Source organism: Coturnix japonica, chromosome 1, assembly GCF_054131305.1.
Source record: "Coturnix japonica strain WE chromosome 1, WE-NBRP24, whole genome shotgun sequence".
Taxonomy (NCBI): domain Eukaryota; kingdom Metazoa; phylum Chordata; class Aves; order Galliformes; family Phasianidae; genus Coturnix; species Coturnix japonica.
The window spans coordinates 83,568,861-83,582,412 of NC_140663.1; the positions used below are offsets into that span (position 1 = coordinate 83,568,861).

A 13,552-nucleotide genomic window follows, 5' to 3' on the forward strand; every position below is an offset into this window, starting at 1 on the left:
GGACTTAGAACTGGGCAATAGCCCACACACCTTCTTAGCTGACACAGTCAATACATCCTTTTAAGAGTAAGTTCAGTAATTACCAAAACTGTCAGCACATGTTTATTGTTCTTTCCTTGTAAGTTGAGAGAGAAGAAGCTGAAAATTAAAGAGGTGGAAATCCCTGACCGCCATCTAAAAGAAGCAGAAGTAATTCAGGTCTCCTCACAGCTGGCTTCTTCCTGAGTCACACAAACAAACAGGGAAATAAAAAAACAACCCACTACTTTAGCTGCTGAGACTGTTAGCATCAAAGCATAACAGGATAATCATTTTGTGATGTAGGCATCTGCCTACTTAGAAGTCCCCTGTGCTTTTCAACTAAATCTATTTGGCCCACGAAATAACTATCAGATGCAAATTATTTCCAGGAGGAGATTACCAAGGAACAGCTAATTCCTGCTGCTTTTTCCATTTGGAGTTGAAAAGCTACCTTCCTGTGACTAGAAAGAAAGAAAATATTCCTTCCCAATCAGTGTTAGATTAGATCAAAGGCTTCCACCATTATTACCCCCCTCACTCCGCATTGTTCACATTGCAGTCCTTTCTTGCTCAGCAGTTCCAGAGATTATTTGTAGCCTGACTTGGTGTCAGCCAGATAGTGTTTCCAACAGCTCTTAAGTGTATCTCTAGGGCGGAGCATTTAGAGAAGGTAAACATATGCCAAAATATATAAGCCTTTTAACAGGCTCTATTTATTTGTACTGTTGTCTAGAGGGGAAAGGAAAATTCAATAATAACACTAATGAGAATTCATTCCAGGTAGAGAAAACACTTGGAAATAATACTTGTTTCCAAGCCTATCTGGTTAAGCTGTCTAGTCTCATCCAGCCTACATACATCTAAGTATCGGAGTATCTGACTAAATCACGCAAGAGAAAACATCCAAGAGCCTTTGAGTCCTCAGCTTTCCCTGCCCAAACACAGGCATTACAGTAACAGCTACAGTAGCAAACCAGATAAAAGAAACAAACAATAACAACAAAAACCTAACTGCGCTGCAAGTTGTGTGGCAAAGGTCTTAATGGCATGTTCAGCTATCTGTATTAACTCTTTGCTAACCATTGACCTCACCTACAAAGGGTTAACAATATGTATATGCTGTCTTCCCTGGAAGTAATAAACACCCATATTGCTTCCAGAGACTCTGGGGAAAGTCATATTGTAGAGTTTAACATCACCTTTATCTGGAACTGGTGGCTATCATCCTCTCTAAGCACAATGGGGGAAGGAGATAGAAAGTTCCATCTTCCATGGAGGATTTACCAAACAAGGACAATGCATTCTTAGGAGTTTCCTGAAAGATGTGGGTTTCTAATACACATTGTAAAAAGCAGAAGAGACGGACGATATTACAAACAGCAAAACATATAAAGCAGATTAACCAGAGCTGTCAGTGTGAGAGTTAGAGTGCAATACTGCAGTACAAGAATAGGCAGTGTTCTGCTTTTCTATGGTAACAGGCCCAGTGCATAGCGCTTACTGTTCATACTGTGGTCCCTTGCAGATACACAAGAGTCAAAATCAAGGACTCTGCTTATATCAATACAGATGATACACCAACTTGCGAGAATAAGGCGCCCATTCTCAATTCTTAACAAGATGAAGTGAGAGACAAGTAGAGCCTGAGCATCATGAATCCACCTTACAGAGCCCAGAATGAATGAAGCACTTCAGTGTCTATGAAATTATCATGTCACACAGAGTATTCCTGGCATCAGTGAATGGTGAAGTCAATACATCTGTAATTGCACTGTCACCAGAGACAGTATACAGACATATGTCACCCAGATCCAGATCGAGCCCAGGGTTCTGGTCTTGGTTCTGACACCCTGTGAAGTCTGGCTCATCTCAAAGCCACATTAGGATGTTAAACATAGAATCTTAAGCATGTTTATGCAAGAACTTTCTGTACTGACCACTTGTCCAGCTCCCCAAATGCTTGCATTAATAGCAGAACTAAACCTCAAATCTGCAATTTCAACTCTAGAATTGCAATTGGAAATGACATTAGCTCAGAAACCACTGAGAGAAATACAAAACATTTGGCTTCCAGTTGGCTTCATTGGCACCTGAGTGGCCAACATATCTTAAAATAAGTAAGTACTCTGAGAAACGTACAAAGCTAGTGTATATGCAAGAAACTCTGGTGAAAGATAAAGTCCTGTAAATCAAGTGTAACTTCAGCACTCTGCTTTTTCTTCTCATGAGTGAACATTCAGCTGCCATGGCTCATCAAGTGATAGTGCAGTTCATTAAAGAGTAACGGACAGCTAAACAATTGCCTCAATTTCTCTGCCTCTTTGCACTCCAATTTTTCAGTTTCTAAATAGAGAATTCTTTCCCTTTTGCCATTCTGCCCCCAACAGACCAATTGATTAATTAATTTAGCCCCAAAATCCCTTTGCTTAGCTTTCACAGAGCAATTCTGAACGAAAATCATCAGTTTTATTGCCTCTTGTTAAGGGACAATGTGTGTCTTGAAGGAGAAAAAACAAGCCTGAGTGTACTGAGGGTGCTTCAACATGGAAAGCAATATCTACTGCGTACGATTCTCTTTCTTCCCTGGCAGTTTGGCAAATACCAGCGTGTCCCAGTGGTGCTCCACAGTTAGATCCTAATTGCTATCGGAAGCTCGTTTGGCTCATTCCCCTCCACAGACTACAATACAAATCAGCAAGTGCATTTGCCCTCTTCTTGCTGCCAGCCTGAAGTTCACTAAGCTCTTCTACAGAGGGCTATCAGAACACATTTGGTTTGTTGACCAGGAGTTAAGTATATCTCAGATGGGAACCAATGTATAAAATACCTTGCATCTGTGCAAAATTCCTCTTGCTGTCACCTGTAAGCACGAGGAGAAGAAACAACCTGTTGAACTGTGGAAAATATGTGCCTCTCAGCTTCAGCACTGCAAAATATTCTGATTTTTGCAGTCAAAACAGAGACAGATTTATTTATCGATTAAATTCTGATCACTGTTGGACACAAAAGAGCTTCCGAAGCCACCAGGTACAACTCAGTGACCGTTTTCCAGCCTTTCCTTTCCCGTTGATAACTCCCAGAGAAACAGATGCTCAAATCGCAAAGCAGGTGCTCGTTTCCAAACGGGCGGCCAAATTTAACTCGATAAATCTAGGTTTTTCTAACGTTTATCTCGACAGAAGCACCCTCCGGCTGCCAGCGCCATGACACGCGCAGCACCGACATGGCGGCTAGGCGGGAACGGCTGCTCCCAATGGCCGCGAGGTGGCAGCGCCGCCCGCGCTCACTCCTTCACTCCCTCTCTCCCTCTCTCCCTCTCGAACGGCCATCCCCGGCCCCTCAGCCCGGAGGTGTGGGGCGGTGGTCCCTGAGCTTTCTTCCTGCCTTTCCCTTCAACCCTCCTGGGGCAGTGGGGCTGCGAGAGAGGCTTCGCTGCTGGGGGGTAGAGAGCCCTGTCTACACGGCTCGCCCTGCTGCCACAGCCAGCCGGCGGTGCGACGGGAGGAGGAAGACGTTAAAAATGAGTGAGGGTGGGAACAGAAAGCCAGGGCGGCTTTCAGCTGTCCTGAGGAAGAGGGTCCTCATCCAGGGGGCAGCGGGAAGCAAAGCCTGGCAGGCAGATAGAGCTGGGGATTTGCAGGATGTATGAACGTTGCTAGACCGTACTACATTGCACTCTACAAATGAAGATCAGAAATGATTTAAAGGCAGTGGCTTCGTAAAGATGGGCTTTAGTCAGAGTGGTGGGAAGTAAGAACACCAGGAAAAGGTGAAGAAATTACAGAACCACAGAACTGTGGGGACCTCTGGAGTTTATCCAGTCCAACCTCCTGCTGAAGCAGTTCCCTTCAGCAGGGCACACAGGAAAGCATCCAGGTGAGTCTTGAGTATCTCCAGAGGAGGAGATCCCGCCACCTCTCTGGGCAACCTGTACCACGGCTCTGTCACCCTCACAGTAAAGAAGCTCTTCTAGTGCTTGTAATGGAGCTTCCTGTGCTCCAGTCTGTGCCTGTTGTCCCTTGTTCTGCTGCTGCATGCCACTTAAGAGAGCCTGGACCCATCTACTTGACAACCAGCCTTTAGATATTAATAAACTGTGAGATCCTCTCTCAGCCTCTCCAGGTTGAAGAGTTCCAGGTCTCTCAGCCTTTCCTCGTACAGGAGATTCTCTAGGCTCTATTACTAAATTCATTAGTTAAAAATAAGCAACCACAGACATTTCCACGAACAAAACCCAGAAAACAAGATTCACTTTGTATCAGTAACATACTTACCTCATGTAGATTCAGCATAACTTTAGGTAGCGATAAAATACAGAAGGAGCCTGCTCAGAAGTGAAACTCTCCTTCCATAAATCCTTGTCTGCAAAGACTACAGAGCACAGGCATCCACCACAGCCTGCTGCAGGGAACTTCACAGCAGAGCTGCCCAGCATGAGGATAAACACTTCTTCACACCTGCCTTGAGCCCACCATTGACCCCATTTTTTACTGTCATTCTTTGGTGCTATCTCCGTATTGTTTTCATTTTGTTTTGTTTTCATTTCCTTGTGATTGTTCATGCTGGAGATCTTGTAATTTGCATGGCACAGAGGAGGAGATACAGGCTCAAGTACAGAAACTGGTTTGAGCTACTGGACCCTATTGTATACCTCAACACAGCTAGTGTCCTCTACTATCACCCAGCCCCTGCCACATGGCATCAGGTGGCAAGCCATCAGCACTGACTGCTGTGACCTGATGCAGGTGGCATGACATTTTAAGGGGAACAGGTTCCTTACATCTCACACTCCTTTATCAATTTTAATCTGATCCTTTTAGCAAAAGGCATTTTTATACCTTAGCAAATAGCCTACATTTGTCACCAATTTTACCAGGAACGTCAAAATAAATTGTGGAAATAAACACCACAGATGAGCTGATGTGGAAATAATTTGGGGAACAATGTCATCGGCATTTTGCTCCCAGACTTCAAAAGTTGTCAAGCACAGAAATTCAGGATGACTTGAAGGCAGCTGATTTTAAATAGCAGACGTGAGCTACTGTTTACTTGCCTTGTATTTTCTCAGTCTTGAGTGGTCACATTTAAAAGCTTTTCCAGTAACAAGAAACATAGTTTTGTTTTACAGAGAACATGGTTCTGCCAAGTATTACATTACAGTGTGTTCTACATCCACATTCAGGAAAATGCCACAGAGAGGAAAGTGATAAATTTGTTAGATATAGCTGTGGGAGTCAGCCTGTGGTGTGCAGACTTGGAGAACAGGAAGAGAAGAACAGATTATGCTTGGGAAATGCATTTCAGCACCCTGTGATGGCAGGAGTATAGTTAATATTGTGTGGATGGGGTAATGTATGTGCCAACTCGTATATGAGGTATTTCCAAAAGTGTAAGATAACCGATACTCAACTCTGAGTCCATGCCAGGAATTAGGTTAATTTTGAGTGGCAGTGGATTTATGCCTCTTTCTGAAAGAACACTGAGTTAATTAAAACCTGTAGCAAAGCATTGGGTTTCACAGGCTCAGGAACAGAGCGTGCAAGACTTGCAGAATTCTCTCCAGTATTTCTGAAGTGTTTGTTTGCTTTCTTTTCTTTCTTCCTTTCTGTAACAAAGGAGCTTCACTCATCACATGGAGTGCAACGTGCAGCTGCTATCAATACACATAATTGTGTAACTCGCTCCCAAAGAGCATGACCCTCCCAAAGCAGGAGGCATCGCTCAGTCAAAGCACAGGAACTCTGAACACTCCCAGGCTTCCAGTGTTGCTCCCTCCATCAACACACTGTAGCTCCCAGCCCCACAGACCTTTCCCAAATACACCAAACCTGTGTGATCTGATGACTTACTGAGTATATGGATTTCTCCCACCAACGGTGATACTGAGGGATTGTCTTCATTACTAATTTTTTTCTTTTTAATCATCCCAAAAATCAGGGTGGCAGCATCTGTTGTTGCATCACGAGTCTCTTCCCACTGTAAGAGAGAACTGAATGAGAGGCAAAGAGCTTAGGGCTGTGAAATTATATTTTGTGGAATGTTAAGGAAAAATAAATTGATTTTGATTGTTCTACTGAAAATACATTTCTCTCCTTTCTGCTTTTCACAAGGTTTCTTTTACCTCTTCCTTTTTCAGGCTGCATATCAAGGATTTCAGCAATAGCAAAAAGAAAAAAAGGTGTAGAAATACAGGGTCCAGCATATCGTGATTCAGTGCAACAGAGAGAAAATTATACTACACAGACTCAAGTAAAAAGCAATTAGAAAGCTTAACATCCATTGGCAACAATTCACATTTCTGCTTACACTTGGAATATCCTCCTTGCCTTAAGTTTTCTCATAAGGATGAATATTTCCATGTGTTTTTATAAACTTTCACTTTTATCTTTTCTCGCTCAGAACACAGCTTGCCAATTAGAGGCTGTAAGTCTCAGCAAATACACTAATACACACTCCCAAATATATTAAAAAATTACATAAGAATGTTATTATTTGCATTGTCATCACTGAAAATAATGTGTTTTTGTTACATTGGAATCTCCTTCTAAATCTTACACAAAAGAAAGGGGTGAATCCCACTTTAATACAGATGACAATTAGAATTCAAATGGGAAGTATAGGTAAGGATGCAGCAAGTCACAATGAAGTAAAGGCTCATGAATCATATGCATGCCTGTCACTGAGTGTCAAAACATTATATAAATATATATATATGTATTTATTTTAACTGAAGTTAGAGTAATTATTCATGTAAAAATCCCAGAGCAAAAGCAAGGAATCATAAAAAAAAATCCATTTTACAATTTTTAGTGGGGAAAAGAATTAAAAATACTTGAAAAGTATTGAAGGTTTTGGCCACCGGCTTCCCTTTCACTATGAATGTAAGAGTCCACATTCCATTTTATAAGGCTCAGCTGACAGAACAGCACACGATAAGATAAAGACAAATGCAAACACAGCTCATCTAAACAGCTGCCTGCATACATGCCCAGTATGATTAAACATGGCAAGCCTAACCCAGTTCCCTTTTTGTTTTTTTCTGTAGCAAATTTTAGAGGTAAAAGCAGCAGCTCTCAACATTCATTAGATTAGAAGACAGCAAGTGATTTTTGTCAGGTCCTCACAACCCCTTGAATATATATTTTTTCTTAATGAAAATAACTTTCTTAATAAAGGACAATTTCTAAAGAAAATCAAGGAGCAGCAGATAAAGATCCTATGGATGGGTGCAAAAAAATGATGGTCTCAGTTCAAAAACACATGTAGCATAAGGCAAAATCTTTAAATCACAGCACAGCCCTTCACCATGATTTGCAGCCGCAGGAAATTAAAGAGCTAAAATTGAAGCAGACAGGCAGAGCTAAGCATAGTGCTGCCTGCAGCACATTATTTCCTCTGTGTCATCATGTATGGGCCTATGAAACTTGCAGTCCACTCATCTGTAGATCTTCTGGCAGCTTACAGACTGACAGCCTGAAGGTACTTTGATACTGCAGATTCTGAAACACAGAGCTTCATGAGCTGTCAGCAAAGGTGGTTACCAGGATCAATCTGACAGCTCCAGTAGAGACATCTGCACAGGCAAACAAGCAGAAATTAGCTGCCATCAAGCTCCTTACCACTGTGGCATGGCTGTCACCATGTCCTTGCTGTTGAAACTCCCAGGCTAGCATCTCATGGACAAAAGACCACGCAGCAATTGTTGGCCAGTCATTAGAATGGTTTGAGAAGGGGAAATTGATTTCCCTGATCTTGCTTCCTGTCTTAAATAAGCTCACAGTTAAAGTGAACACACATTGTGGCTATTCATTTGCCTCCATCCAGTACCTAGACAGAAATTAATTACATTTCTACTTCTATCTTATTTTATACCTCCAGCAGTGTTAAAGAGTTACAGAAAGACGCCCTTATCTTTATTCAATTACAGAAAAGACTGGCTTTCTCAAAAAGAAGAAGTCTTTGCTGGAGTCTGAATTGGGTTGAAGCAGAAACTGTTCTCAGAATATTTGGAAGTATTTGGAAGGTAGTTTCACCATGAAAAGATTTGTTAAAATAAATATCCAACAAAACACGAGCCATTTTACATCTGGGAAGTATGGTCAGGAACAATGTCTCCTAAAAGCCCAAATTCCTCTAATGTCTCCCCTGATAGAGGAGTCAAGTGTTTCACTACAAGTTTTTCCTAAAATGAGCCTTGCCCGAAGCCAAGACACTATTCCTCCACCAACTCAGCGGGATTTCTTGCAGTTAAGAATATAGCATACCTAGTGAGATTTGAGAAGTCTGGTTCAGAACTCACTGAGCCTTTTCAGATCTCAGGGTCACAAAAGCTCTCCAAAACAGCACTTAAATTTCCTATGCAAGGCCTTGGGGTCAAATGTTTTTTAAGAAATTGGAAGTTAGGGGAAAACATAGAGATGTTTATAATTTCTCTGTAGGAATTACACTGATTACAAGTGAATTAGAAAATCCATTTGTTTTTTGATTTGGAATGGAATGGAATAGAAGAGATTGAGGTCAGCTGGAAGGGACCTTACAAAGATAAAAGTTCAATTGTTTGACCACTTCAGGGCTAACCAAAAGTTAATGCGTGTTATTAAGGGTATTACTGAAATGCCTCTTGAATGCTGACAGGCATGAGGCATAAAGCATCTCACTAGGAAGCCTGTTCCAGCATTTGACCACTTGTACAACAAAGAAATCTTTCATAACATCCAGCCTGAACCTCACTAGCACAGCTTTGTTCTGTAATTGGTACCAGGGAAAAGAAACCAGCAGCTTCCTCTCCACTTTCACTCGTCAGGAAGCTGTAGAGAGCAATGAAGTCACATCTGAGCCTCCTTTCTCCAGTCTAAATGAGCCCAAGCGTCCTCAGCCTCTCTTCACAGGACATGAATTCCAGCCATTTTACCATCTCTGTAGCCCTCCTCTGCACACTTTCAAGGACATTAACACCTTTTTTATATTGTAGAGTCCAGAACAATACCCAATACTCAAGTCAGTGTTGCACCAACACTAAGTATAGCAATAGAATCTCATCTTTTGACTGGCTGGTTATGCATCGATTAATGCACCCTGAAATGCAGTTTATAGCTTGGCTGCCATGTCATACTGTTGGCTCATAGTGAGCCTACTGTCCATCAGCACCCCTAGATCCCTTTCTATCGAACTGCTCTCCCATCACTCATCTCCCAGTCTGTGCCTGCATCTGGTATTTTCTGTCCCAGGTGCAGAACCTGGCATTTTCTTTAGCTGAACTTCACACCATCTATGATTGTCCCAAACTCCAGTCTGTTGGGGTCACTCTCATACCTCCAGATGATGAGCAGCACCTCCCATCAGCAAACTTGCTAAGGATGTAATCCACTCTTTCATCCTGATCATCGATAAGAATATGAAACAAGACTGGCCCTAGAACTGAGGGACATTATTGAAGGCCTAGCTAACAATCCAAAAAGTGCATCATCATGTTATAGAAGGACATCGAATTCTTAAGGCAGAACTTTCCCTTCCCTGTTGACTTTGCCAGATAATTGCTTTGTTCTTCACATTCCATTATCACTCAGAGAATAATCTCCATAACTTTTATTTCCTTCTGTTTCTGCTGTTGCAGCTTTTCATTAGATTTCATATATAAATACGACATTTTTTGGTAAGCCCGTCTGATCTTACCTGATGTTCTTGCAGATATGAGTTCATCTCTTATCGGTGTTGAAACTCCTCACTTCATGTGCTATTCAGAATCAAAAAGTAGAGGCTTTTTTTTATGTTTCCAGAGAGGAACATTGCACAGTACAGAAGCTCCATAATTCTGTGGTCTCTTGTCAGAAATGAAACATTTGCATTATGCAACTGTTTTGAGATGAGGAAGGCATGAAAAACCTGTATCTGGGAGGAAAAAATATTGACATTGTTGCCATCTTGACAGATGAAGGGTACAGAGATTGTGGTCTTGGCTTCTACCAAGAAACCAGGGAGAAATTATAGAATTGAAAACATGAGAAAACACGAGATGCAATGGGTGTATAAACTTCCTTATGAAGAAAGAGCCAACACAGAGTGTCCACTGAGAACAGACTATAGAAAACAGAGGCAGGATGTGGAACTGGATTTTGAAGTAGTTCAAGAGAAGCCCTAAATCCAAGTGGAAATCCAAGTTCTGGTGCTGGATGTTGCTGGGGTCCTCTTGTCTTTCCCTGCTGGTTGGGTCTGCCCAAAGCCACTTGCTCCAGCCACATCACCTCCTCTTCAGAAGCACAGAGGACTCTCTGGGGTAATCCTGTATTAAGACTTGCCAGAATAAACATGCTATACCCCATATTGCTTGAATCTTAGCACAGTTCTCTCTCCTAGCACCACTAAAAACATCATTATTTGTCAGGGGGAAACGAAAAAGAAAAAAAAGAAGAGAACATAACTGACCCATCCAGGCTTAGAAACATCTGGACATTGGGTAGAAATCACATAAGAAGGGTGACAGACATCAGGATGACTACGTCTGGACTGCATGCAGTTAGAAGTGACTAGACAGAACAACAGCAAGGTAAGGCCACCAGCTCAAACAAAACATACAACACAGTGGAGAAATTGTACATGACTGCTTTGATTCCTGTGATAGTTGGACTGTGTGGCTACAAGAGACAGAGCTTTTAAGAGAAAGACAAATACCATAAGCAAGTACTTGGAACTGGCGTCTGCTTTGCAAAGATCACCTTTGAGAACATTTTAATCCCCCAGCTTCAAAGAAATGTATTTCCTTTTCCCTTTTACTCTGTACTGTGGATCAAGCAGCCCTGTCAGCTCCACTGTGAGCAAGCGTAGGGGGCTATTGCTCATTCCTGCCATATGTTTCTGTCAGATGTTTATGTGCACAAGTGACAAATCGTTCTGAGCTTTTGAAAAGCTATGGGAGATATTGCTGTTCTGCACTCCTACCTCACTTCTGCAGTCAGCCTGTGCTGCAGTCAAGACAAGGAGAAGGAGCAAGACAGGAAGATCAGGCAGGTGTAAGCTGCAAAATAGCACCTTTAAACTGCAAAGGGGGATGCTTTGGAAGTAAAGAGACCCCTCAGTAATTACAGAAGCACCAGTCACTCTAGAGAGGAAGGTATTCTTTCTGAGATAGAAAAACTAGCAAGGAAAAGGAAGACAGTGAAACTAGAAGTCTGGCATCTCTGCTATTTGCCCCCTTATTTTGCAGATCTTCTTTACAAATCTGCAATTAACACCTCGAATCCTCTTAGTGCCCTTGTCCTTATGCACAGTGAGGCAAATTAAGCTGAGAGGTAACTATTCCATTTTCTGACTTTCTTTCTTACTTTCTGACAAATTTGACCTTCTCAGAAATCTTGTGCCACAAGCAGAATGTGAAAAGAAGCAAGACTCAGCTAGAAGCTAGACGAAAGTTGTAATGTAAAGATTTGAAGGACACCAGAGAATGACATATTTCATTTTGCAACATTTTTCTATCCGTGGTACCTGCTCTGATAGTAATAATGCTTTCTGTGGTGAGGGATGCTTAATTCCTGAAACTAATGCTGGTAGCCACTAACCATAGGATGGTCTACATACCAGCCTCACCAGGAAAAAAAAAACAGACAGAAAACTTTTCTTTTAAATGCAGAATTTCTACAAACCTCTCCCTCTTGCCCCCCCTGGAAGACCACACGTTTCTGCTTTTTGATGTGAAGAGCAGATGGTGGCTTGAGTATCTCACTACAGTAAGGGATGGTAGAGATAAGACATACCCCTCTGACAGTCTGGTCATGCTGGCATCCATACATTTCAGTTTTGCTAGTTATACTTGTAACCAAGTAGAACAGTTATTTCCTAGCAATTTTTCATTTGCTAGATATTTCTCCCAGCTTTCAGGGCATTTCATTTTCTACAAACAATGTCAGTTGTGCTAAGAGCTTGATCTTTGCATCACCTCAAGATAAAGCAGCCCATTTTGCACTCTCTTTATTCTGTCCCTTCATTTCCTTTGCTTTTCATGTCCTAGTGTTCTCTCCATTATTTTCAATTGCTTTGTCTTCTTGGAAAAATTGCCCTTCCTCCCACTCTACCTTTCTGACTGTCAGTAAATTAGCTGGTGCCTCCATGACAACAGCGCTGATCATCTCCTTAGGCTGTCTCCATAGGTCCCATGGGACCCTGTCTTCTCTGCCATCTCTCTTCCTGGTTTTCCTCAAGTACGCTTCACCTGTGACTCTCTCCTTGCTGAGTTACAGGAGACATTTCTATAGCTGCTTTACCTGATTGTTCTGCCACATTTCCTTCACTGACTGTCAACAACTGCTCTCTTTTTATTCTGTCTGCTTTACAGATTTCAGCTTGACGGATCCCCGTTTTTAACATTTTTATGTCTTTCTGCAGGCAACATCAGTGTTTTCACCTGCCTTATACTCGTTATGTTTTCTCAGCGGAGCCCTCACCATGTAGTTTCACCTCTATACTGCTAACTGCCAAATTCATCTCACTCAACACTATCTCCATAGCCCTGCATAGCTTTGCATTTCCAGCCATTTGTTAAACATCTTCTCGTCTCATATTTCTACAGAGCTGGATTGAAAGATTCAGTGTTTGCATCCTCCTCATTACCTACTCATGGCAGATAACTCCACTGCCCATGGTGCCTCGTAACCTCAATTATTCCCACCCCTTTACTTCTCTGCTTACATTCTGCTTTGCCCCACTGGGAACTTAAAGGCATTCATTTTCCAAGCAAAGCAAACTCCATTCTCTGTGTGTGATGGCTAAAATGGAAGAGGTAATTCAGGTTTTACACTGCTTTCCTTCAGCTGAAGATGCTCACCTTAGTCAGGCAACGTAACACATAACTGGATGTCTTAGGCTTATGGTTGTTTGGGTTTTTTTTTCTAATTAAGCCTGTCAGGAAAGATTGTTTTTCATATTTTCCAATATCATTTAAAACCATTAACTATTACACAAAGGAAGAGCATGTCTGGCTGCAAACCCGCAGTAAGGATATAACAGTAGCCATTTATAACACTCAGCCCTTCAGCCAGACAAGTGTTCTGAGAAGGCTTTCATTATTTATTACTATTATTATTATTATGTAGATACTTTCATCTAGTACGAGGCACAAAAAATGAAAGCCATCAGCCTGCCAGTATACCTCCTAATTAGATTTACCTTCATCCATTATCAGCCTATGAGTGAACTACAGTCTGAAGTCATTTGGCATGAGAGGGCTGTAAGATTCCACTAACTGCTGAACACTTTTTGAACCACAGGGATACGTTTTCCCATTGACCTTTCAGAATGAGGTACTTGACAGCAGGAATTCAATATCAATGTGTAGTCACTAGCTCAGACAAAAATGAAGTACGCTTTGGCGGGGAACAATATCTGCATGTCCAAATGTTGGAGATCAATCGGATTTTCTTAGCCCAGAGGAAGTAGGTGCAAGTTCTCAAAGTGAAGAATCCTTTTGGCTTAGGAAGTTTGAAAAGCTAGTTAGAAAAGGTGCTGTGACTAACCAGGTTCTGTCACCCCCGCTCCTTGTCAA

General features: G+C 41.9%; 1 protein-coding gene across 2 annotated transcripts in view; it reads right to left on the bottom strand.

The window, feature by feature from the left end:
* Positions 1–9,910, bottom strand: part of GABRR3 (gamma-aminobutyric acid type A receptor subunit rho3) — a 38,361-nt gene extending 28,451 nt beyond the window's left edge. Inside the window, exons 1-2 of one of the 2 annotated variants that reach the window (XM_085526545.1) lie at positions 9,694–9,910; positions 5,871–5,997 (exon numbers count right to left, since the gene is read on the bottom strand). The gene's annotated coding sequence lies outside the window, so the exon portion shown is untranslated. Of the gene's footprint in view, positions 1–5,870; positions 6,004–9,693 lie in introns of those variants that run through there. The other variant, XM_085526566.1, reaches the window with a different exon arrangement.
* Between the last annotated feature and the right edge of the window lie 3,642 nt (positions 9,911–13,552).